General features: G+C 37.0%; 1 protein-coding gene across 2 annotated transcripts in view; it reads right to left on the bottom strand.

Annotated features, from left to right (window-relative positions):
- LOC131426671 (protein artichoke) overlaps positions 1–21,582 on the bottom strand; it is a 49,503-nt gene extending 27,921 nt beyond the window's left edge. Inside the window, exon 1 of one of the 2 annotated variants that reach the window (XM_058589560.1) lies at positions 21,189–21,582. The gene's annotated coding sequence lies outside the window, so the exon portion shown is untranslated. Of the gene's footprint in view, positions 1–20,056 lie in introns of both variants that reach the window. The other variant, XM_058589559.1, reaches the window with a different exon arrangement.
- Positions 21,583–22,566: the final 984 nt, after the last annotated feature.

Genomic DNA, 22,566 nt, shown 5'->3' on the forward strand with positions numbered 1-22,566 from the left:
AATATGCTCATATTTCAGTGAGACTTCATTTTCAATAGGACTCACAACGTTCAAATTAAAATTGTGTACACTCTCGAACTGCTGAGCAAGTTTTTGAGCTCTTTCGCCATTTGTAAGAAGTATTTGATTTCCTTCCTTGAGAGCAGGAATTGGTTTCTGAGGTTTCTTAAGAACCTTAGAAAGTTTCCAGAAAGGTTTAGAATATGGTTTAATTTTTTCAACTTCATTAGCGAAATTTTCATTTCGCAAAACAGTAAATCTATGTTTAATTTCTTTTTGTTCATGATCCACATGATTTTCAATGTGAGATCTGTAATCCAACCAATTAGCTCTATGATAGTTGAAAATAGAACTAATTGGATTAATTATAGCTTCGTTGGAAAGTCTGAATGTTACAGGAAGATTATCTGAGTCAAAGTCAGCATGAGTAATCGGTTCACTACAAATGTGACTTTGATCTGTTAGAACCAGATCAATTGTAGACGAGTTTTTCACGGAAGAGAAACAAGTCGGATTACTGGGATGAAGAACTGTGAAGTTACCAGCTGAGAGTTGATTATGAAGTATTTTACCATTACTGTTATTTTGCCTACAATTCCACTGGACATGCTTAGCATTTAAGTCCCCTATTACGAAAAATTTCGATCGATATCTTGTGAGTTTTTGCAAATCGCCTTTAAAGAAATTTAATTGTTCGCCGGTGCATTGGAATGGCAAATATGCTCCAGCGATGAAATAAATTCCATGAATGGTTTCAACTTCGATTCCCAAGCTTTCAATAACTTTAGTATTGAAAGAAGGTAAAATTCGATGTTTAATTTGCCGTTGGACAAAAATGGCAACTCCACCACCCATTCCAGTAAACCTGTCAAATCGATGAACCACATAATGTGGATTACTTTTCAATTTGACATTTGGTTTAAGAAAGGTTTCTGTCACAATGGCAATATGGATTTTGTGAACTTCGAGAAAATTATAAACTTCATCTTCACTCGATTTCAAAGATCGAGCATTCCAATTTAAAATATTTAAATAATTATTTAACATCACTGTTAAATTTTAAATTCATTATAATATTATTTGCAAATTTCCATCCGATTTGAAATGCTTCAAAAAGTGATGAAATCGAATTCATTTGGATGATCATTTGAAAAAGTTGATCTTGTAGGTAGATCATTTTATTTTCAGTTATATCGCCTAAATCGACTTCATTTAAAGAAGCGAATGGCATTGAAGGAATATTTGTAGGTAGACTGCCATTAGAAAAAGATGATTTGGCCGGTCTACCTATTAATAAATTGTTTTCGTTAGAAGATGGACTGCAAGGCGGTCCTGTGTTTTGATTATTTACATTAGAAGAAATAGGTGGTAGATTTCTACCTAATATACCAGCATAACTGACATTAGAAGAAGATGATGACGAGGTCGATCTACCTGTCAATAAATTGTTTTCGTTAGAAGACGAATTAGCAGGCGTGCCTGTTTTTTGTTTTAAATTCGAAGAAATAGGTGCCTTAGAAGAATTAGGCGTGGCATTTGTAACGGTTTTTTGATTTTCAGGTATGTTCTGTAAATTTAAGGTCGTTTATTTGACTTGTCTAAGTGAACGAGCGTTTAAAATTTTTTCCCTGACAGGACATTTAAAATAATTGGATTTATGATTTCCATTGCAATTTGAACATGAAAATTTATCAGTGGTTTCATTCATTGGACAAATGTCTTTCGAATGCGATTTACCACAATTCAAACACCGTATATCCATATGACAATTTTTGGTTCCATGACCGAAGCCTTGGCAACGACGACATTGCGTTAAGTTTGCAATATGATCATGCCGTTTATAATGTTCCCAATGAATTTTATTGTGGGAAATGAAACGTACTTTTTCTAAAGTTTTCAAATTGTTTACATCACTTCGATTGAAGTGTATTAGGTAAAGTTCATGGGAAATTCCAGAGCGTGGTTTAGAAGTACCATTCGCTCTTTTTTTCATAAGTAGTACTTGGGAAGGGGCAAAACCAAGCAATTCTTTGATTTCATTTTTAATTTCATCAATACTTTGATCATTTGATAAGCCTTTCAAGACAGCCTTGAAGGGTTTGTCTGATTTTATATCATATGAATAAAATTTATGAAGTTTCTCGGACAAATATCGGATAAGACGTTCATAATCTTCCAATCCATCAACCAAGACTCGACATTCTCCTCCTTTTTTTTGTTTCGGTTATAGAGATTTTAACCTTAAGGTCATTCGCCTCTTCGGGCCAGAAAAACTTTCTGACCCTATGTGCGGGGTTGGGAATCGAACCCAGGTGAGCTGCGTGAAAGGCATCGACTTACCCATTACGCTACACCCGTCCCCACATTCTCCTCTTCATCCGATTTGAAATGAGACTTTTACTTCCGGGAGAAAAGTAGAAAGCTCAGTACGGAATGCTTTGAAGTCGGAAATCATCACCGTCACTGGTGGCATAGATTGATGTTTCTTCCCAGAACGACAAGCGTCCATTTTGGGAATTTTTGAAGAATTTTCTTCTATGTCGCTACAATCGGATTCAGGAAGAATCTCGTAAATATTGTTAGACGGCATAGGATCAGCGGAAGGGAAATCCGTCCGTTGTCTTTTATTTTTACGTTCAGATTCTATAAGATCGTGAATGTCATTGGAAAAATGTTGAATAACGGATTGTGATTTATTCCGTATTGAATTATTTTTAGCCTTAGGCTTGTTGCCTTTCCGATTGGACGCAGGCATTTTTGAAATGAATGGAATTTTAAATTTTGAATAATAGTTCTTTGAATAGCTAGCCTTTAAAAAGGCTGATTAATTTCTTAGTCACTCTAATATCACTCTTTGTATCACTTAGTCACTCTAATATCACTCTTTGTATAGCCTTGGCTGACTAATTGTTAGTCTTTAAAAAGACTGTTAGTGATTCAGGTAGCCTTGAAAAAGACTGAAGCCCTGAATCAATGAAACTCTAGGTAGCCCGAAAAAATTTCCAGGAGCCAAGAGCTATATGCGTGCGGTGCGAACGACTGTTCAACACCGACTGTTGGCTGAATTCATTGATATACACAAGAGTACAGAATGATTACCCGACAATAGACTGAAGTCCGTCTCAAAGGGCGGCTCAATGGAACGGAAAGATCACAATGTCGATTTTCTGGGATCGGCATAGTATACTTTTGGAGGATTACCTATATAAATATTTAGAAGGTCTTAGACATGTGTTACAGAAATAACACGACAGTAAACGTAAAGAAATGTAATACTATAACCTTCTCTCGGGCACAGTCACAAATTTTATTTGATGTTTAGTAATGACAGTTCCAGTGGAAAAGTTTAGAGTGTCCGTTAAAAATGCCGGTAAAATGCACACCGAGAATTAGGAACATAGGTGATCTTTAGTAATATTATTGTTTTATCTGAGGGCTCCTCCTGAAACGAAATCCTGGATACGGAGCGGGTAGATGCTGCAGGTAATTTAATGTATTTCGCACAAGTCGCATAAGAATCCTGATGTCGAATTCTGATAAACATCATCATCACTTTCGCGTGAATATTTGTTTGAGTGTAGGTTCCAGTCGGAAAGGCTGGCATAACAACTTCTCACTCTCTTGCACGAGTAAAAATAAAGTACAACCTACGCAATTTTCCATATTTCCAACCTGCCAACTTAGATAGCCTCTCCATCACGTAGAAACCCTTAACAAATATTTACTTCAACGACTTCGCCGAAACTTTTGTTACCATGGATACGGCCTTCATTATTTTCGTCCACAATATGTGCAGCTTTGAAGGCTACAAATAAACGAATCACCTTCTCCGTCGTCGTGTTGGTTTTTACGATCAACAAGTCAAGTTGAATTTCTCCGGAAGGCAGAACAACCCCCCAAAAACAGCTTCCTAGGTTGAACCACAAGACACGCTGATTGGCAGTTTCAGTACCTTTTGCACCACCAGAAAAGGTAGCTTCATTCTGAAGTTTATTTTATACACTTCATTGAAGCCACTCCAGATTTAAGCATTCTACAAGGCAATTTTCGCTCCGCCTGACAGCGAAAGGTGTGGAAGGTTGCCTTCGTGTAGGAAGTGGTTTCCGACGGTGGAATTTCAAGCTGCTTGTTCAGTAAAAGTCTTTGATGTTATTTTCACTTCCAACCCTTCAGCGTGCTCGTAGCCATCCTAGTTCTAACGGGGGCGAAAGCGAGAAGGAAAAAAAGTGATGTGACGTCGTTTTCAATCAATTTATTTAAATCACTGGCGTCGTACAACGGAAAATCTTGTCGTGTCAGCTACTGTGTTTTTTTTTCGGTCCAAACAAAGAAACAAATTGCTTCAATCCATTCGGCAAACCAATGCTAACAGTCAGGCGCGTATACAGGGGGGGGGGGGTTTAGGGGTTCAAACCCCCCCCCCCGAAACAAAAAATTATAACCCATGGGAAACATTGTGATATAAATTGTACATGTGTTGATTTATCACCATGTTCTAAAACCCCCCCCGAAAATTTTCTCTGGCTACGCGCCTGCTAACAGTTATTGTGTTGAAAACTAACATAATATGGAAGCATGCAGATTATGTAACCCCCTTTTCGAACAACTTTTTACTTCAGTCAGTGTATCCAATTCTCAAACAATATTTTCCATTCCCTCGGCACCTAGCAACAACATCAACAACCGATTTCTGCATTCATCGCAACCCAGTCCGGACAGTGTCTTGAATTGCACTGGGAACACAAAGCAGCAGATTATCGTCTTCGTCCAGACAGAACCTCACAGCAGGGCCAAGCCAATGTGAAGTTTTTAGAGTTTTGTATTTACTTCTATTCCTCCCCCCCCTTCCCTTCGCGCTATCGCTTCGTTTGCATTACCTTTCGGCGTCAGCAACAAATTACCATGTTGACCGTTTTGTGTTGAATTGGGTGGCATATTGTACCGAGTTTCTAGAGTTTTCAGCATTTTCTAGCATCCAGCAAAGTTGCAACTCGTCCCCGGTTTGTTTGTCATGTTTCGCCATTTCTCGTTCCCATTCCGTCCAGCGACAACAGTACATATTTGACGGGGAAGACGCGAAAGCATGCTGACAAACATTTAGCGAGGAAAACCTCGGCACAGCAGCACAGTTGGCATGTATCGGATCTCCGTCACGAAGCGATTTCACCGGTGGCAGCAACGAGCGGGACCGGACAGAGCGCGGATGTTGAGCAAGCAAATCCGAAAAGTCACTCGCATCGTAGTTGGCTGTGTTAAATTTTTCTAAATTTGTTTGGGCTCATAAAGTTTAATGTTTGTTCTGAATCCCATAAACTAGTTCACTAATTGAAGTCGACGGACGCAGAAACTGAACCGAAAAGTTGCTAGTAAAATTTTATCACTTCCGCGATCGAAAAAATTCGTCGGTTGGTGGTACAATAACTAACTTTGAAATGGACTTTGTGTTGGACAGGCTGTCCATAAAATTGCATCGGGTTTTTTTTTTAATTTTTCTTGTGTATATTTTGACGATGAAAGAGAGTCACGACATTCGCTCGCTGTTGATGTCTGATGGCGGTCGATTCGATTCTCGGTAGATGCAGACTTGCTCGAGCATATTTAATAACTCTAATGAGTGAAGCCAAAATTAGCCGCTCCAGACTGGGACAGCTCCAGGCACAGAACCACGTTAGAAAAGATGAAGACGTGCTTCCGAATAGAATTTAAATGACGAACGTCGGTATTAGGCTTATGCCACAATGCCACGGACCGATACGTAGCGTCTTCATTTGGGAGAAGTCTTTCCAAACAAATGTGATTTTTTAGTAAGAATAATTGCTAGTATTGTGCTGCATTTTATAATTTATTTGAATGGTAGATTTGTTAAGATAACTACAAAAATTTTAAAACCGATGGACGATTTAAATGACTAAATTTTTTGACGTGAGTACGTCTTATTTTACTATTTCATTTTATAAATTTACGCCAATATTTTGTAACGCTCAAAAGTCACCATGCAAAATTTGAGCTAAATAGGATATGGGTTAACGGTGCTGCCCGGCGGTTAGGGTTTGAAAATTTTATATCTTGAAAAACACACAGTACACAGAAATTTCCGAAATCGACATTTTTTTATGCCAAATCTCTTTAAATTTTCGAAATCGAAAGTATTGCAAAAAAACCCTTCTTAATCCACCTAGTGGTGTGATAATGCCTTTCTCTTCTTTCATAACAGTCTTATGGAAATATATTTCATACTTTAAATCAATAATTTCAAATACTAATTTGGACACCATTTGATTCAGATTGATTCGAGTAGTTCACAAAAGCATGCTTCAGCTACATGAAATTTCCGAAATCGAAAAAAAAATTTTGATGCCAAAAGGCTTGGAATTGCATGAAACGTCGAGATTTAGTGTCATCTCGAAAACAAAATTTTTTTTTAAGTCGAGTCTTTGGGACTTAGAAAAAATATCAAAAGTCCCAGAAAGTTGATTTTTTCAAACAAATTCTTTTTCGTGATCACACAAAATCTCGACGTTTCATGCAGTTTTAAGAGTTTCGGCATCAAAAAAAAATTCGATTTTGGAAATTTCATGTACTCCTCCCTATGGTGCTTTTTCAAGATCGAAAATTTTCAAACCTTAATCGCCGGGCAGCACCAGAGAGAAAGCGACAAGCGTCGCGATGCGATTTTCGGTGCAACAAACAAGGAAACAGTACGTGCACAGTTTTTCATGCGATTAACGAGCGATTTCCAAAGGTTTCCTAAATTATTTTTCGTTATGGCGAAAGAAGATAATTTTATTGATATCAAAGCACTAATCGGAGCAGTTTTAACGGATTGCGCAAGTGTTGGAGATTTGAAAACATTAGAAATTACTGGCATGTACAGTCAATGAAAGTGCATTAAATGAGTTTTGAGAATATTTCGAGTTATGTCGATGGAAAAAGTTAATACATTTTCCACAAATTTTTAGTTGAAAATGTTAAGAAGCTGGTTTCCAATCGGCACTACTTCTGGAAAAAGAACTTCGAAAGTTTAAACTACTGCAGAAAAAAAAACATTGTCGCGTGAGAATGATTTGCATTCTGCAAAAAAGCTACAACTTTGGATAGAGCTGCAGGCGATTAACACTACAGCATGTAGATGGCTTAAATAAGAATTGATTTCGATTCATTTTGATCAGATGATTTCGATTCATTTTGATCAGAATTTGCTTTTCATTAAATAGGAATATAATTAAATTTCTAATGTTTTCAAATCTCCAACACTTGCGCATTCCGTTAAAACTGCTCCGATTACTGCTTTGATATCAATAAAATTGTCATCTATTGTTTTATTACTTCTATCACTTTGACACTCGCTATCATTGGAAAACTTTCGCGTTACGCATCGCGTCGCGTGTCGCGCCCACTCTGGCTTCACCCTTACGCATGTCCGATGTAGCTCAAATTTTGCATGAGGACATTTTTCGAGGTGCTTAAACTTTTGAGCGCTTTACGAAATTAGAAGTGATCCCAAAATATTAGCACCCTTATATGTATAAGAGCGGTAAAAATCAACGTATTCTGTCGGTTACGTCACTTATACCATCATATCTCTGGAACCAAAAGTTACAACCATTTGACCTTTGAACTTGATCAATGGCACGACAGTTGCTTTTAAACGAGTATAAGTTTGTTAAAATCGGTTCAGCTATCTCTGAGAAAATTGAGCGCGTTCAAATATCTTCGAAAAATGCACACACATACACACACACACAGACAGACATTTTCCGATCTCGTCGAACTGAGTCAAATGGTATATAACACTATGGGTCTCTGAGGCTCCGTTCGAAAGTCGGTTTTCCAACAATTCTAATACCTTTCTATAGAGAAAGGCAAAAAGTCTCAAAATTTGCATGAAACGTCGAGATTTAGTGTCATCTAAAAAAAAAATTCAATCAATTTCCGGGGCTTTTGGAGAAAGTCGAATTTTTCGAAAAAAAATTTGAGGTCGAAAAATTTTTTTAGAGATAACAGTGAATCTCAACGTTTTATGCAATTCTAAGACTCTTGGCATAAACAATTTTTTTTTTCGATCTAGGACATTTCATATACCAAATATGGAAATTTCGTATGCGAATTGTGCAAAATCGTCACATAGAAATACGAAATATTTTCAGTTATTGAGCGCAGTGGGCTTGCGACAAGCTCTGTTTGCTAGAAAACCAGGCACTAATGACGGTGATTTTAGTCATTCAATTTGTAACCAAAATGCTCTCATAATTGATTTTCTCACCTTTAGGTAAATTGTTCATTCTTTGTTGCAAAACCAAATCTGCATCATGATTGCAATACTTCACCTAGCATCATTTTATAAAAGAATTGAATAATATTAAAATCTTTTTCATATGCTCAATTTTATAATAAGAACCATAGATAGAAGTTGTTTCGAATGAACCAAGACGGGTTCGACAATTAAGTTAACGTTAATGTCATATAAATTCCTAACATAGATTTAGGAATGCTAGATGGCCACAAACAATTTGTTGTGGATACTTCTCATTTAAATGAATTTATGCATGAATTTAAACATTGCATTTTTATTGTCATCGTGATCGGTCCTGTTTCTTAAACAACCTTATAATTTATTGCTCTCGTGTTTTTCGTCTCATACCGTTAGAATCCTGCCAGTACGTACGATTATCGATATTTGGAAGTGTGGAAAAAGCGAGTCAGTGTGGAAAAAAAAGTCTTTTTTTCTCAGAACTTATCGAACACCTCTCGAACCAAAAATATTGAGGGTTTTGTCTTATCCTTGAAAACACATTGAACTACTTGTAGATTAAATTTGAACAATCTTCAAAGTGAACAAAATCAAACTTAATTAAATTAATACATATTTTCAAAATGTTCGATCAATTCCACGATGGCAGTCATTTTGCTCCATCTTATATACATGGAGAAGCATGAACTAGGAATATATGGGCACTCAGTTATCTCGCCATTGGACGACCATGGTTTGTTCGCTCCTTTATTACAATACATTACATTTGAATATGCCACTTCACATCTGATTAGATGTCATTTTAATTGTGAATAGAAGCTTCTGATGTTCCTGCCTTTTGAAATAGAGATGTTCCAATTGTCTCCGATCGCGAATAATCGAGTTTACCCATGTTTAACTATTTATAATTATTACGTTGAATTAAAACTGAGAAATCGCAACTGGAATGTGTGAAAATTCTAGATATATATTATCAAAAATTAGCACTTCATTAGTAGTTCTAAAAACCTTCAAAAGAGGGTTTTTTTCTCTTTTTTTCTACATATAGCTAGTCTTCCCAAATAAACACCGAACGCCATGTTCGCAGAAGTTCCTCTTCTCATACAGAACTCTCAAGCCATGTTCGAACCCAAACCCATACACGAGCGAGAGCACATTTTCGGTGGTACAATCAAACGCCATCAAACGCCAATCATCATTATCCAATGCGTGTTCTTTGACGAGAGGCACTGTAAGCTATGGGTGTGAATTGCTTCATAAAGTGCAACATATTTGGCCAGTTTATCAGCTTTTTCATGGTCTGGAATCGTACAATTGACTGACAGGTACAGAAATAATGCTAAGTTTTAATTACAATTTCTTAGTTTTACAGCACTGAGATATTAACTGCTTTAACTCAAAAGAGTCAACGGGTCATGCTTATTGATTATCTGATATCTAACAGCTTCAATTGTGCTGAAACTAGAGTCGTAGTGAGTGTTTCTGGTACCCGAGAAGACCCAATTTTGATACTATCTGAACACTTGTATTGTGTTCGTACGGATATTCAGTGGCATCTTGACCGATTATTATTAGTATTATTATTACTATGATTATTATTATTATTATTATTATTATTATTATTATTATTATTATTATTATTATTATTATTATTATTATTATTATTATTATTAATATTATTATTATTGTTATTATTATTATTATTATTATTATTATTATTATTATTATTATTATTTTATTATTAATCTCGTATATTTATTGAATTGAAGGGAATTGCGATTTACGGGTAATTGATATTTCTAGAAACAATCACAAATGTGTATTTTTAGAACAAAGTTTAATATTAGATTCCGGAAAACGTTATTTGGGGTCGTTCCGAAATTTAAGATTGCGCCTTCCTTGATATTCTTTGAAGACACTTACTTATATTGTACAATATAAGTAAGGTTTTTTTTTTTGGGATATCATTAATTCAAAAATCGTTATCTTAGAGTATTTTTCTACAATATTCATATGAATTGGATTCAAAACATTCACTGCACAAACTTTTTTTACAAAAAAAATTCCAAATAACGTTAACTTTTTACGAACTAACCCCGTTTAGTTTCGGTTTATTATTTTTATTATTAATATTATTATTATGATTATTATTATTGTTATTATTATTATTATTATTATTATTATTATTATTATTATTATTATTATTATTATTATTATTATTATTATTATTATTATTATTATTATTATTATTATTATTATTATTATTATTATTTTATACGGGACATTTTAATCGAAATTTTTTTGTTCTTTCGCCTCGATCATGGAGTGTTGGATAAAAGTGATCGTGCTTCCAATACCAACACTAACATACTAATCAGACCTTTTCAGAGCATCAGAAATATTCCGAAAAAAATTGTTTGAGAATATATTTCGTAAATTTTAAATGGAACACAAAGAAAAACTGCAGTCTAAATATTAAAAACAAATTTAGACAGTGGTTTTGCCAGTAGTTATGTAGTCCTGCCCCGAACAACATATCGTATCTGAACTGTTATTCTTCTTAATACTTGTTTGAAAAGCTTGATATTTTAACTGCCAACGACATCCCGAGTAGCAATTATTGTTCTAATACTGAATTTATTGACTTTTCTCGCAATAATTATGCGGTTGGAAAATCGCACTTTTCTTGTATGATGTGCAACAAGTTTCTTTTTTCATATGTTTCACAATAATAATATTTGCTAAGTGGAAACCGGAATTGAAACTGCTCAAATGATCTTGTCGTACAGTTAGTTGAAAAACCGGATATGGAACTTAATCCATTCAATTTTTTGAGTTGGTTTCACAAGTAGTAATATGAATGAAATTTACATCCCTTACAAAAACGTGTTGAATCAATTGTCAACATATCTAAAAAAATAACCGATCTGAAGCAATTGTGAAATATGCCAATTATAACAAGTTTTAATTGTTACTTGGGATCCGACTTATACCAGAACTTGCTACAAAAACAGCTTTTTAATATTAACTTGTTACGGTTTGGTGTTCGGGACGCCATATAAAAATTGTACAAATTTTATATGTTTGAGAGAATTTTTTATTAGCAAACATCACCAAGAAGATTTTCGTTTCGTTTGATTAAGTTCAAAGAATAGAAAAAAACAGGCTAATTTTCCCTATGGGACTGAAACGAGAGTCTATGTGGTATGGCTTTAAATTAGTTCGCTTGCTGATACGCCACGGATAGCTTCACATCTTCGCATAGTCTTGCGCTTTTTGTTGAATCAGCACGCGACACATTTTACGTGCCCTATGACGGCAGCCTAACTTAATCCTAGCATGAGGCTTGGAAAAGACGTTGGCTGGAAATAGTTCGCGATTGCTAACGATACGGTTCACTGAGGCATGACTGAAAATTCTATCGTGCGTGTCAGTCGCTGCCAATGATGACTAGATTGACACAAAATAAGATATATATATAAGACTGCTCCAGTAGTGAAATGGCACACAATGGTGGAATGAAATGACACATGGACACAAAAATTCAATTTCAAACACAATAGTGCCTCCTAGTTTCACAATGTTCGTCGAATACAATCCCATCGTCGTAATCGGAAACTGAGCCGTACACGATTCATGTTCTTTCGACATGCACGATTCTCATGAAAATTAAACTAAATCAAATCACTTAATCTCTTATTTAGTTATACAACGATGCAAAGACGGATCTCGGCTTCATTCCTTTTGATTAATTACACCATCCGCCCGCCGCAGCTGGAACGTGATTCTTCTGTCAGTACATTCTGTTCCCTTCTACGAGAGCATCGTGTCATGACCTACTACGACATGGCAGCGCAGTACAATCGACGGAATCGGTTTTTGCGTAGTTTAGCATCGCCCTCTGTAGCCACTCCCCTCCCCTCGCGCTTTACCCATGACCGATTGATGTATCGCGTCTTCTGTTGTCGCATCGTATCGTATCGTATCGTATCGTATAACCAAACCAAAGCAAATCCTAGGGCGGATGATGAACTACAGCCACTCTCGGTTCTCGGTCCAGCTGGTACGATCTCACGCGAACAGCCACCGCCGCACCGTACAGAGGAAGCGATTGTCCTGCAGAAGAGTTTCGCAATACCTACGTGTGCCCAAGTATTTCAACAACTCATTCCCGTTGCCACCGAGCCGGAACCATATCCATCCATTTAGTCGACGAGTCAGACCAGCCGCCCATCCGTGGATGTGGGGCACTTTCCGTTTTTACTTCTTTTTTTCTCTCCTCTCCTTTGAGTTTAGATCGTTTTCAGTGGAAGAGTTTATCACGTTCCACCGCGACGACAGCTGACGGTCATGGTTTGCCGTTCGGGAAAGATATTTACTGCAATGGATTGTAATCGAACGAAAGGTGCCGGAAATATCCGGCTTGAGGAAATGTCTCGCACCGATCGGTTATTACCGTGGCATTTCCGGCAGTTTGTTGGTTGAATATTTTTTCATGTAGCTGCAACAGCAAAAAATCCCACCACAGAATACGGGATACAGGTATTGTTCCACATATCGTCAGGTCAAACGCCTTCCTCATCTGGCGAAAAAAAAATTACACTTCCATTCGACATTCATCGATAAAATCGTATCGCGACGCCCCACCTCCGACGATGTGTCATGCGGGTCACTGTTATCAATCTTCACAGATCAGTAGGCGTTGAATCTTTCATCCTTCTCGTCAGCGTACGGTAGAGCGAACCGAAGCCTACTGTGATGTGAGCATGGGATTATTATCACAAACCGCAAAAAATGCGAACGATATTCTTGGAAAGTGGTTGGAATGTAGAAAACAAGATGCTTATAACTTCTAGGTCGATTCCAATCACGATATCAGAAAATTTCATTTACCAGAAGAGCACAGAGGGCCAAGAGAGCAGCAACACGATGACAGTGTAGTCGATTGAAGCTTGGCTTGAATTGAGTTCCCACAGCCTACTGCCACGAGTGATTTGTTCAAACAGAATGGCAACTGAAGGTAAATATCATCACACTTATTGGCAAAATTGAAAACTAATATCAGCAACTTGATTGGAAACTAGAAACTTTTTGTTGAAAAACAAAAAAAAAAGCCGGATGACAGCATCACCACAAATAGTCGTGAAATAGTTTGCATCATTGAAATCATAAATTTTTGTGTTTACGAAAAAAGACGGCAATTAAGCCGAAAGATTCGATTTACGAGATTCATTTGCTACTCTGGCCGACCATTCGTGGTCGGAAAATTTCGTTTATTAATTCCATTCAAAACTGGATGGTGTGACCGATTTATTGCGCACATGTGCCTATATCCGCGCATTCCCCCCTTCCCTCTGTTAGAAGTCGCTTTCTCAAAAGAGGAAAAGTCATTCTGTATAATCTTTTTTATGTTGCTTTGAAACTATGTAACACACACACTTTTTCGGCCAAAAAACTATTCATCACCGCAACGTTTTTGCATCCATGGTTCGCTACTAGGCCTACTTCGATCAACAATGCTCATGCGTTACAGGCCTTTTGAAAAAACTAGGGCGTGTTTCGAAAAGTAGCTTTATCTAACCTTTATACTGTTTTCCAGATATAGAGCAATTCCAGCGCAAATGATTTTTTATCGAAATTTAGCCTTACTTTTGAGAAGGGACTAAGAAAAAATCCCTAGAAAATTTTCTCAAACAGGTATTTAAAAAACGGTGGGTCCGATACTATGTAAAAAAAAATTAGCACAGCTGAAAAAAAAATATGTTCGAAATAACACTTAAAATTCAAATATCTCAAAAAATGTATTTTTTATTTTCTTTATTTTTTATATGTTGTGGTAAAAGTCCAAAATAAAATACTGTCCAATTTTTAGAATCGAGGAATAATATATCGAAAAGTTGCATATTTTTCAAAAAATGTAAATATTTGAAAATTATGAAAGATTTTTGTTTATAGTTTTCGAAGTACTCTGGGTTGATATAATTCGAATCGCGTTTGGGCCAATTGAAGGCGTTTGGACTAATAAATAAATAAAATAACCGAACTTGTAATTTGAAGCAATTGACGAAATTCCGAGGTCGTTTCGAGAAAAAATTACACAAAATCCCGTCCAAAAAATCCTTCAAAGGTATAGCACGAAAAATGCCTATGAAAAATTTAAGCCGAAAAAAAAACAGAAAACATCATTCTAATTAGAATGGAATCGTTCCAAAAAGTAGATAGCCGAACAGTTTTGGTGTTCGAGTTAACGGTCTTAATTTGAAGTGGCAGCTGAGGTGTGCTGATCCTGTTGTCTCAGTGCATTGTGAAAGCAATAATTTTATCTATCAAGAAGATACAATTCACATTTCTGTAATTTTAGGAAAACAACGAATCATAAAAAAAACGTTAATCACTTTCTTTTCTTATAGTCGTTTTATAATTTGACTTCACGGTATTGAACCCAAATTTGTATATCGGAAAATGGAAACCTGTGTGCTGTTCATTTGGCGCCCTTACCTAATCGAACATGTAATTCGAAATAAAGAAACACGTGAATCAAGTAGGCTCAGTGAAATTTTTGCACCAATCAGCTCGTTTGGCGCCAAACGGATTTATTAATAATCTAGTATTCATATTTTGCTCTCCAGCGCACAGTGGTTCAAAAGCACAATTTTACGCTCTTAATTGATAACTCATAGAAACGTGGGTTTTGAGGTACAGTATTTTCAGCAAGGTTGCCCATAATGATAGACGCCATTTTTTGGCAAATTTTGTTTCTGTGATTAATCCCCTTAAAAGTGATATAAAAATATTATTTTTGCTCAAGACCAACATAGAGAGGCTTAGTTACTTCGACAAAGTTGTTCAGAAAGTCATTTCAAACAAATTTGCTAAAGGTACTATTTCCGTAACTTGAGTGTAATTCATGATATAATGTATTTTATGAAAAGGGTGTCCTAAACCCAGTTTTTGTACAAAAACACATATATTTTTATTTGTATAAGTTTTTCATGTTCTACAAAGTTTTTTATCATTAAAAACTACACAACTTTTTCGAACATATTATGCTGCTATCATTTCAGTTTAATGAAATAGAGCCATTTTTCATGATTTTTTTACAAAATTTCAACTTTTTTTTTTATTCAATAATATATTATAATATTAAGGCACACAAAATTTCAACTTGTCTATCATCAAAAGGCGCAAAAAGGTGCAGATGAGACTACTTACGTATTAAACTACTTCAAAAGAGCTTTCATACCGTGGTGGAATTACTCGTCTGCAAGCGAGATATGTTCTTTTCAAATATCCTTGTCCTTGGCATTTGCAATGATAAGGTTCACTTCATATCAGATCAAATTTCAGTATATATTCGTTACCATGGTAACTCTCACAATAAATGATGTTTATGGACATCGAAGTCTACAAATAGAAAAGGTTAGAAATCATTACTGACGTTTTTTTGAAAGTAACTGTCAGACGTTTTTTGAAAGTGTGATAAGAAGCCATGACTTTGAAAAAAGGCAATCATCATGTCGAATTACGTTGTGTCATTTTTTGGTAAGTTTTTCTATAGAAAAGCTCTGCGGATAAATATTCTCTATTCATCAATTAAAGTGGAGATCGATAAACGCTTGCTATATTGTACTGTTCACAACGATTAAGAAGTTTCTTTTATACAGATGTCGGGAGTATTATACACGCGAGCAATCCAGATCACTTACGAATCGGGATCCCATAAATTGATTATTAGTTTCATTGGATTAACCAAAAGATATTTACGTGAATGGCCAAAATAGTCCAAGAAGTCGGACGATGCTAAGAGTCTTTTAGCTGGTTAAAAACATTGTCAGCATAAAATAAATACAAATAACTAAAAAATGAGTTTTAATCATACTTTTCTCTACCAGAAAATGACATAACTTAATTCAATTTGATGATTGATTTTTTCGAAAGTCGTGACAAAACTGTTACTAAACTATTCCATTTATAGACTTCAATGTGCAAAAAAATCATATTTTGTAGCAAGTACCATGGTAATGAATATATACTGAAATCTGATGTGACATACAATGAACTTAATCATTGCAAATGTCCAGAACAAGGATATTTGAAAAGAACATATCTCACCTGCAGACGATCGCAGACGAGTAATTTAACCACGGTATGAAAGCTCTTTTGAAGTGGTTTAATGTGTAAGTAGTCTCATCTGCGCCCTTCTGCGCCTTTTGATGATAGACAAGTTGAAATTTTGTAAAAAAAAAATCATAAAAATGGCACTATTTCATTAAATTGAAATGGTAGCAGCATAGTATGTTTGAGAAAATTGTGTTGTTTTTAATGATAAAAAACTTTGTAGAACATGAAAAACTTATACAAATTAAAAATATATGTGTTTTTGTACAAAAACTGGTTTTAGAACACTCTTTTCATAAAATACATTATATCATGAATTACACTCAAGTTACGACCTTCAGCAAATTTGTTTGAAATGACTTTCTAAACAACTTTGTCGAAGTAACTAAGCCCCTATGTTGGTCCTGAGCAAAAATAATATTTTTATCTCACTTTTAAGGGGATTAATAACAAAAATGAAATTTGCCAAAAGATGGCGTTTATCATTATGAGCAACTTTGCTGAAGGCACTGTACCTCGTAAACCACGTTTTTAATGAGGTAACACATGGATCAATAAGTCCCGAGACTAAAGCAGAGATGGCGCTCGTAGTAAACCAGTAACCACGTCTTTCTAGAGTACTAACCTTTGCTTGAAACGGGTCAAAATTTTAAGTCGATCCGACCAGAAACAGCTGAGTTATCGAGGTTAGATTAAAGTCGTTTTGTAGTTTGTTTAAAAAAGGGAAAAAACCGAGTTTCGTGTTTTGATAAAACATTGTTTTTTAATGGGTAAAAACACCGTGCAAGCGAAACAATGGATTGGAAAATGTTATCCGGACTCTTGTCCATCAAAAGCAACGATTTGTCGGTGGTTCGCCGAGTTTAAACGTGCTCGTACCGACACAAATGACGCGGAACGCTCGGGTAGACCTGTGGAAACCGTTACACCGGAAAATGTGAGTGAAGTGACAGAAATTATAATGAAAGATCGTAAAGTGAAGCTCCGTGAGATGATATCATATATCAGATATCATTTGGAAGTGTGTTTACTATCCTTCATGAAAAATTGAGCATGAAAAGGTTTTTTCCAAGTGGGTGCCGCGATTGCTTTCGATGGAACAAAAACAGCAACGAGTCGATGATTCAGAAAGCAGTTTATCGCTATTTACTCGCAACAAAAAAGATTTCTTGCGTCGTTACGTGACAATGGACGAAACATGGATAGATCACTACACTCCAGAGTCGAAGCGGCAGTCATCTGAGTGGCGCACAGCTGGCGAAAGCCGTCCGAAGCGTCCGAAAACGCAGCAGTCAGCTGGCAAAGTCATGGCGTCAGTTTTTTGGGATACGCATGGCGTGATTTTCATTGACTACCTCGAAAAAGGTAAATCGATCAACAGTGATTATTATATTGACTTACTGGTGCGTTTGAAGGAGGAAATCACAAAAAAAAACGACCGCACATGCAGAGAAAAAAATCCTTTTTCATCAAGACAATGCACCCTGCCACAAGTCGATGAAAACAATGGCGAAAATGAACGAATTGGGCTTTGATCTGCTTCCCCAGCCCCCATACTCGCCAGATTTAGCCCCCAGTGACTACTGGCTCTTTGCTGATCTTAAAAAAATGCTCCAGGGAAAAAGATTTGGCTCAAATGAGGAGGTCATCGCTGAAACTGAAGCTTATTTTGAAGCGAAAGATAATTTTTTTTATAAACATGGTATTGAAAAATTGGAAAAACGTTGGAACCATTGTATCACTCTAAAAGGTGATTATGTTGATGAATAAAAAAAAATTTGCAAAAAAAATGTTGTTTCCATTGTTAGTCTCGGGACTTATTGATCCATTGGTTATCAATTGGCATTACAAGTCTCTCAGTTGCATCCAAAATTTTTGAAATTATTGTTAGCAATGCTCTCCTTGCTAAAGCTAAATGCTATATTTCGAACGATCAACATGGATTTATGCCCGGACGATCAGTTACCACAAATCTTCTCCAATTCACAACAACTTGTTTAGAACACTTAGAACACGGAGCGCAAGTGGACGTAATTTATACGGATCTTAAAGCGGCTTTCGATACAATTGACCATGATATTCTGCTTGCAAAGTTATCTAAACTAGGGATTTGGCTGAGATCATACTTGACTTGCAGAACTCTACGTGTTAAGCTTGGCTCAACTAAATCCTCCAGTTTCTCTTAACTCGTCCGGAGTACCCCAAGGAAGCAACCTAGGTCCGTTGCTGTTCATTCTGTATTTCAACGTCATATTACGAATCCTGATGCCTGGCTGTAAATTAGCGTATGCCGATGATTTAAAGATTTATTTCATCGTTCGATCTACTGAGCACTGCGTTTGCCTTCAAACAATATTAAATCAATTCGTCGACTGGTGTCATCGAAACAAGCTGACCGTGAGCATTTCAAAATGCATGGTTATGTCCTACCATCGTACCAAACAGCCAATAAGATTCGACTATGTCATTGATAGTGTTATTCTGCAAAGAACTCACCAATTTAGCGATTCAGGTGTGCTACTTGATCAAAAGCTTACGTTCAATTTGCATCGATCGGCAGTAATCGCAAAAGCTAATCGACAATTAGGGTTGATCACGAAGATATCAAAACATTTTTCTGATCCGTACTGTTTAAAAGCTCTCTACTGCTCTCTCGTACGGCCAATACTGGAGAATGCTTCAATTGTTTGGCATCCTTATCAATTGACCTGGAGCCTGAGGATCGAAAACGTGCAGCGCAAGTTCATCAGATTTGCTTTGCGGTACCTTCCTTGACGTGACCCGATAAATCTACCACCGTATGATGCTCGCTGCAAGCCGGTAAATATGGAAACTCTTCAACGACGTCGTTGTATCCAACAGGCTGGATTTGTTGCAAAGCTTTTGAATGGAGAAGTCGACAGCCCTAATCATCGTTATGCATCCGAGTGCCATCCAGATCTCTGCGTCATGGATCCTTACTTGTACCTCGCTTCCATCGTACTAGCTTTGGACTTTACGAACCGTTTACATCAATGATCCGCACTTTTACATCTGTCGAAGTGTTTTTCGAATTCGGAGAACCATCTTGCCGATTCATAACACGGATTAAAAATAGTTCATCGATATAATATAAGGTAATATTTCATGTAGACTTCAGTCAGATGGAATCAAACTACTAAAATAAATAAATAAATAAATAAATTAAGAGCGTGAAATTGGACTTTTGAACCACTGTGCAGCGGGCAGCAGCATTGCATAACTCGATAGGCGCCAAACAATCATTGAAGATCTAGCATGCATTGAATGGAAAATTTCCAATTCTAAACGAACCAATTTTCTAGTTTTTCTCTACTTTCCCGAAGGATTTTCCTTATGTACTATAGCCTAAAACCTCCGCATAAACGAAGTTGTTGTTGCTCATGACAATGTCAATTAATCTTGAGGATTAGATTGAAGTCAAAAATAAACGTTCAGAGTTCCCACATTCGAATGTTCTGGATGTAATTTTCGACCCAACGATCTAACACTTGCCCAAAGTGACAAGACGATAATCCTAAGCAATGCGGCAAGCAATTTACATTCTCACATGTATTGTTTTTCGGCAGAAAGCAAAAAAAACCTTTCTTCTTAAAACTATAAACCGTATCGGGTCGGGCACGTGGAACCCCATCGCACGAATGCCGGCATAAATCAACAATTCCAAACCTTCGATCCACGGAAGTTGCTGCGTTGGTGCCGAACGTTCATTCGAAACATCTCCAGAACACTTGCTCCGTCATCGCCGCTACGCACCATCCGTCCGGAATCACCAGACACAACACCACAGCAATAACAACACCAGAACTGTCAGATTCCTTTGCACGCGCCCTTTGCCCACTTGACACAAACAGCTGCTGGCAGCTTTAATTTATAATCGTATTATTATTCTGCTTTCTCTTATTCCCTGTTGTCACCCCAGGCATTTATTCTACGCGCACCACCAGCGAAGGGACATCATTATCATCGTTAATGCTTTTCACCACACATTTTTTTCCTCTTTTCCGAGAAGAAACCGGACTTACGATAAAATAGTATAGATCTGTATCATCAATCTTTCCACATTGCGCTTCAGCGACTACTTCGATTCATTTTCCTACTCGAACGGGATTTTGCACATTGTCTACCGAGAGCGCCCCATTCCCCATACTGCATTGATACTTCACTCAGTGCACGGGCCAATCCACTTTTCGGCACCTACTAGATGGATCATCGATCCATCAATCACTCATTCCCAGGCTGACTGACGGAAACTCACTTCCATAAGACCTTCGCCAAACTATCGACGAAGCAAACCGTCAGCTGAGCTGTTTGTTCCACTGACTTTGGATGTGTGTTTTTTTTTTGTCTTAAGTGGATCGTTCTAATGGAATTTTTCCGGTGTCATTCGATGTGAACCTTGTCTTTGGTTCGGATCCCGTCACGTCACTGACATGAAACTTGCACATATTTTTACACGTTAAATTGACTCCAATGATCCAATTTATAATCCACTTGACGCATATCTTCGACAATGATTCACTTATCACACATCGAGTAATACACGTGTGTGAGACTTTCTCTTCTCCCAGACTATGTAGCATGCCATAAATTTTGTCACGGGAGCAAAACACTGTCGTTCCGTCCCACTCTAGCTCCTGTTCGCGTTCATCACCAAAGGATCCATCGGGTAATCCAATTTATGCAACCGACGGATTATCAAAGCAATCCACTCTACACTATCTCATCTGTCGCACCGTCAAGAAGAAGATTATGTAATTTATACAATTTGCTAGAAGACTACTTTCTTGTTTTGGCTTACTGTTAGATCTCTCGAATAACACAGCAGCAGGGTGACGCTTATTTGGCACGAAAAAGAACCACGATTGGTACCATTGCGAATCGATAATTTTACACTATCATCGCAGTTTCATCTCACGGTGCGTAGATGCAAAGTAGACCCGAGCCGAAGATTAGACCCTTTCGTACCGTCCATGTGAACCGGCCCGTATCGAGAAATTTAACCTCGGTTTACGACAATCTACACGGCATACAATCGGGCGTTAAAAAGGAACCACTAGGCAACACCTTTTTCTTGTATCGGAAGAAAAAAAGTGGTCCATCCGGTAATAACAACATTCAGCAGTAAAGTTTTCAACTCTGAGACAGATGCGACCGTACCGGTTGGGAGCAAGTGAAAAACTGACTCCACTCCGACTGGACGAGCAGCCGCCATCCCAACGACGGACGACGATGGTCATGTGGAGTAGCACAGCGACTAGGTTTTCGTGCAAACGATGGTAGACCGTACCATCGCTGGATCCCTCGTTAAAACGCGTGAGTGCCACCGGAAAATCTTCCGACACCGGAGAATAAGTGAGTGTCAACCGCCTAACTTTGCTGCTACACAGCACTCGAATAAACCTCAAAAATCTCTAACAAGTTAACTAAGCATGCCACGGTTTTGTACATTTTATTTTTGACTTGTGTGTTCCAGCACTGACTACTGTTTTGTTTTTCGTTCGCCAGTGACATTTCGTGTGAGTGCCACCCATCTCCACCCACCACGTTGATTATTACTCTTTTCGAATTTGCTCACCAGTTCTCACACTCTCACGGTTCAACTGTACAATTGAAGCTGTCTATGCTTCTCAGCTGTTTCCCCGGAATGCGCCAAGACGTAGGCAGCACGCGGAACAGCCGTAGCCAAGACGTGGCAGTATTTAATGGACGGGTAGTGGCTAAATCGTGTTGGTGAATAACGACAAAGAATATCATTTTATGAGTTGAATGTAGCAAGAAATTTCAATCATTTTGGAGTGACTTCATTAGTAAAATGATATTATTTGACCGATTTTAAAAGTTTCATCACCATTATAGAGATAAATTCATTTGAAATAATATCTCTCAAAACGCAAAATATGACCACCCAAAGTTGTTATGAAAAGTTACAACCAAAGTCATTTGAAAAAATAACTGAAACGCTCACTTTGACTGACCATATTTCAGCCGTTAATGATCCGATTTTGAAAAAATTACAAACATTAGAAAAATAAATCTGTTCGCAATTAATTACGTATAGTTCAGATAAAAAAGGTAAGCTAAAATCTTAGCATAAATAATGGGAAACACATTATTTGTTATATTTCTTTAAATTCAAAAAGATGACATATGAGTTTCATACATTGCACATAATTCCA

Source organism: Malaya genurostris, chromosome 1, assembly GCF_030247185.1.
Source record: "Malaya genurostris strain Urasoe2022 chromosome 1, Malgen_1.1, whole genome shotgun sequence".
Classification (NCBI taxonomy): domain Eukaryota; kingdom Metazoa; phylum Arthropoda; class Insecta; order Diptera; family Culicidae; genus Malaya; species Malaya genurostris.